This window comes from Oncorhynchus mykiss, chromosome 8 (genome assembly GCF_057628025.1).
Source record: "Oncorhynchus mykiss isolate SJ-2025 chromosome 8, ASM5762802v1, whole genome shotgun sequence".
In the NCBI taxonomy this organism is placed as follows: Eukaryota; Metazoa; Chordata; class Actinopteri; order Salmoniformes; family Salmonidae; genus Oncorhynchus; species Oncorhynchus mykiss.
In genome coordinates, this window is record NC_143029.1 from 9776998 (window position 1) to 9782638 (window position 5641).

Sequence of the window (5641 nt, forward strand, 5' to 3'; positions counted from 1 at the left end):
GCTGCTTTTCACAAACAAAATGGATGTTGTTGATTTGCTTTTTATAATAACACTACTGGCCCTATTCAATCACAACTAATATCAGATATAAATGTATAGAAAAGGCCCCAATTATTTCCCCTGTGTATAAATAAGTTTGTCATGTTCTCTATCTAGTACAATTAACCAAGTGGAATACACTTACATGAGTCTCCCTTATAACTGTATGATATTGTTCATATTGATGCAGATAAGGGTACTGCTACTGCAACTACTCTGTTACTCTGTCTCTGCCTGGCCGGTTCCCCTCTCTCCACTGGGATTTTCTGCCTCTAACCCTATTACAGGGTCTGAGTCACTGGCTTACTGGTGCTCTTCCATGCCGTCCCTAGGAGGGGTGCGTCACTTGAGTGGGTTGAATCACTGAAAATGGTCTTCCTGTTTGGGTTGGTGCCCCCCCCCCCCCCCCTTGGGTTGTACCATGGAGGAGATCTTTGTGGGCTATACTCAGCCTTGTCTCAGGATGGTAAGTTGGTGGTTGAAGATGTCCCTCTAGTGGTGTGGGGGCTGTGCTTTGGCAAAGTGGGTGGGGTTATATCCTGCCTTCTCACTATCTTTCTTTCTTTCTTTCTCTCTCTCTCTCGGGGACCTGAGTCCTAGGACCATGCCTCTGGACTACCTGGCATGATGACTCCTTGTTGTCCCCAGTCCACCTGGTCGTGCTGCTGCTCCAGTTTCAACTGTTCTGCCTGCGGCTATGGAACCCTGACCTGTTCACTGTGATTACTATTATTTGACCATGCTGGTAATTTATGAACATTTGAACATTTTTGGCCATGTTCTGTTATAATCTCCACCCGGCACCGCCAGAAGAGGACTGGCCACCCCTCATAGCCTGGTTCCTCTCTAGGTTTCTTCCTAGGTTTTGGATGTTGAACATTTCAGTGAAGACACTTGCCAGTTGGTCAGTGCATACTCTGAGTACACGTCCTGGTAATCCATCTGGCCCAGCGGCCTTGTAAATGTTGACCTGTTTTAAAGGTCTTACTCACATAGGCTGCGGAGAGCGTGATCACAGTCATCTGGACCAGCTGATGCTCTCATGCATGTTTCATGCATCTACAACAGAGGTCCAAACCATAGTTCTAGAGAGCCAAGGGGTGTGCAGGTTCTTGTTCTAGCCGAGCCCTTCAGCTTATCAGGATCTTGAGTAATGGGTTGTCACCACAATGTGTACACATAGCTTTACAGCCTCAGGGGTTGTGATCCAATAGAAGATGTTCTCAAGAAATGAGGATCTGCGTAGTCACCCAGCGAGCACATAACGTTCTGAGAACCATATGTTTCTTAGAGAATGGTGAGAGTGTGGTTGTCCTATGGTTATTTTGCATACAACCTTCCCACAACGTTCTGGGAATGTTGCAGGATAGTTGCTTGGCTTTGGGAACGTTCTCAGCACATTTAAGGAACTTGACAAAATAATGTTATTTTCGTGGTATTTCATTACTTTAACAGAATGTTTCACAAAAGTTCAAACATGGTTACATTTAATTACATTTTTGGTAATGTTCTAGTAAAGATCTCCAACTGGTTTGACATTAGGAATGTTCTCAAATAGTTCAGAAAGTGTTAAGAAACAATGTTCTTCTGTGATAATCTAAATGCTTCAACATAACGTTTCCTACGTGTTTCCTATTTAAAGTAATGTTTTCCGAACGTTCAGAAAATGTTAAGAAACAACGTTCTTCTGAGAGAATTTCAGTACTTCAGAATCATGTTTTCTTCAGGTTTCCTCCTTGATCTATTGAAAGTTACGTTCTCAGAACATTAAGAAAAGTTTCATAAAAACCACAAGAAAACATGAATGTTCAAAGACCATTCTAAGAATGTTATGTTACCCCTGTCTAATTGGCCAACCTGATCTTAATGAGTGCTTCTGTTTGTCCTATCTGTGCTTGGAGTTCCAAACAGTTCATCCAAGCTAACAGTGTTATTAAAAGTCTTGCAACATTTTTAAAGTTGCACTATAGTACACAAATCGCTCTGGCATTTCCTTGTTGCTAAAACTCTAATAGTTAGCCTAATTTCAGTTTGTGACAAAATTAGCTAGCATAGTGTAGAGAATCATTTAACCACCTTAGCTGCTGTGAAATATCTTTTCCATAACCAAAATTATTGTTGTTTAAGCTGTTAAAAGCTGGTGCACGAAACCAAAAGTAAAATAAGCAAAAACAAATCTCGAACCACAGTAGGACCCAAAAGTTATCAGTGAGTCCCGACCTACCATTGGGAAAACCCAACCTTTGCGAAACGCTGCATTAGGACATGCAGTCACCAGTTGTTCACACTCTCTCATATCCATACTGCTGAATACTGTCCGGTAGTGTCCACTCAACTAGGGTCCTTAGTTTACAGCTCGCCATGTATCATTCTCTTTAGGGAAAGTATTTTTATAGCACTGAGTGTGATGATAAACTGTTGGGTGATGACACTGGAAGCCTTGGTCGAGTGAGTCATGGATTCTTGGCACCCACTCTACTCTTCTCTATACAAAGAGGGATGAACAAAAACTGACCTTGTGATGTGGGTAACATTTAGACTGTCCCACATACAGTGCCTAGTGGAACGTCTACATACCCCTGGAACAGTGTTCACATTATTCTGTCTTGAAATTAAATCTAACAAGGGATAGAACTGAAGATGTATTCATTGTGTATATCTTCACACCCCATATTTAATACTTGGTTTAAGTGCCTTTGGCAGCTATTACTGATGTGAAAAATGTTGAATACGATTCTTCCAACCTTGCACAGCTCTTAGGGAAACATACAGTATATCCAAAATGAATTGCTCAAGCTCAGTAAATTTGGTTGGGTATCATTGATGGACAGCAATATTCAAACGTTGTCTTTGATTTTAAAGCAGATTTAAGTCAGGACTGAGACTAGACCATTCAGGAACACCCACCGCCTCTTGGATAGACATTCTGATGTGTCTTTGTCATAAAAATGTGTGCAATTGTCCCGCTGAAAAATAAAATTCTATCCTAGGGTTAGGTTTTCAGAAGACTAAGGAGAGTTTTCCACTAACTTTTTAGCTGGGCTTTGCTCCTCACATATTTATTTTGATCCTGACAAACTCTTCAGTCCCTGCCGATGACAAGCATACCCATAACATAATGCTGCAACCACAATACTTGAAAATAATTATAATTTGTAACATTTTCTATCATTTTCTTTCACTTTGAAAATGAGTAGGCTCTGAAGATCTACTTGAATCCATTTTTTAATTCAACTTTAAAAATGCAGTCGGGGATTTTAAGCACAACACATTCGTGTTGTACGAATTGGATTCGTAACATACTGCATCATACGAATTGCTCACCCATACATTTTAGGGTCAGGAAAAAATATCATAATACGAAAGGAATGATGTAGTACAGAACCGAATGACATACAGTAGTAGTACACTAAAAACCGGGACCTGTTTTGGTTTGTGAGCACCGTTTTCAAAACTACTGGCTGAAATTATACAAAAGTTCCGGAGCGTCACTTTAAGGCAGCAAAATGTGAATGCTGTGCAAGGTGTGTGCAGATTTTCAATAGGTCACTGTATAATAGGGTCACTGTCCCTAGAGCAGCCATAGTCAATATGTGGACCACGGTCTGGATCCAGACCGAGAACAGAGTCAATATGGACCTCGTACTTACTGCTGTTGGCATTTGTGATAGTAGAATGCACAAGGTGCAGTTTTTTTAAGCTGGTAGTGCATGGGCAATTTTCCTCTTTATAAACTGTCAGAAATGTCCAGTTGATCTACTACTAGCCCATGTTAGTTAGATAAGTTAGGCTAGTCAGCTATCTACATCTCGTAGTTATAATGGCTATATTGCGTGCCCAGGGGCCTCGACCCTCAGGGGGCCCCCATTGATTTTGTTGAGTCACTAGGGTATCATATGAACATCATCATACGTGTAAAATATTGAAGAATGTAAAAATAAAATACAAATTCACAGAGGAAGTGGGTGCGGTTGGACATGACCCGGTGGCAGTGTAATAGTATAGCTTCTGTCCCTCTCCTCTCCTCGAACCAGGGACCCTTTGCACACATAGACAACAGCCACCCTCGAAGCAATTCATTACCCATTGCTCCACAAAAGTCGCGGCCCGTGCAGAGCAAGGGGAACAACTACTTCAAGGTCTCAGAGCGAGTGACATCACCAATTGAAACGCTATTAGTGCACACCCCGCTAACTAGCTAGCCATTTCACATCGGTTACAGAAGCGATGTCAATTCATCGCCTGCAATGCTGGAAAGTCCCAAAACAGTACATGGGAGGTTTAGGTAGTAACTAAAAATACCCAATATACCAGGCTTTGTGCGATGTCAACGGAGCCCCAAACCCAGCACCACCTGCAGAGTAGAGACCAATCCTCCTCCAACAGGCATATTTAGCTACAGTATTAATTGGTCTCAAGTTCCGCCCTAAAGTCTAGAGACTACCCCCTCTGAACTCCTACTGTAGCATTCACAGGGTTAAGTACACTACACCTCTAACAATTATATTTTCCCTTGGAACAGTTTCACTGGGGCTATATACAGCCTTGACAGGATGGGTCGCAGGTATTGATGGTGAAAACATGTATGCAGTTGTACGGTATTGCAATATTATTTATGATGATATTATAACGATACTATGACACCAAATATCAATTGCTAGGTAATTAACGTTAGCTGGCACTAGTCAGCTGTACCTGCACCAAAACTATTTCTCTTTCTATAGGTTGTTCTCCATTTTCTTTTTAAAATAGTGAGCTAACATGTTTTAAGCATTTTTATTTTCATGACTGATTAAAACTTTTCTCATGGCTCTCTCTTGTCCCTCTGCAGCAGACAAATATAGTCAGCAATACGTTTGAAACATCGAATTTCATTTTTTTTTAAAAGCAGTATTGTATCGCAGTACATGTAGAATGACGATGCATATAGAATACATATCGTATCGGCTCCTTAGTATCAGAGTGAGTGACGTCACCAATTGACACGCTATTAGCGAGCACCCCGCTAACTAGCTAGCCATTTCACATCGGTTACACTCACCCCTAAGGTCCCTGCCAATTCCTAGCCCTAGCTACAGGTTCAATACCGGCTAGGGGCATAACTGTCCTCCATATTTTGTAGCACTCCACACAGAACATATGCAGTTGTGGAGTTCTCACTGCATCTATTGGAATTTGTCATGCTCTAATTTATACTTATAATGAAGCCATATGTGATTGGTACATCCTTTTTGGGACTTTTTAATGAATGATATATAGCCATTGATTATTGAATGATATAACTTATAAATGCCTCACCAGCTTAGTTCAACTTAGTCTTATTCTTTCACAACCCAAAATATAAGCTTGATTTTTACTCCAATGTTAGTAAACTGTAAACAAACATTGTGTATCTTGAAAACATGGTTCAAAACTATCATTTTGATCTCATGTTGAGCTATGTCAATGAATCTGAGAATGGTAACGTTTCTCCAGCACCAACTGTTTACCAAAAAGTGGCAGGGTGGCCGCTTTCTGGTTGTTTGAATCCCAGATGGCCTCTTTAAGGTATACATTATTTTCCTTTTGGCAAAAGGTGAGGCAATTGCAGTGAGTGGAAAGC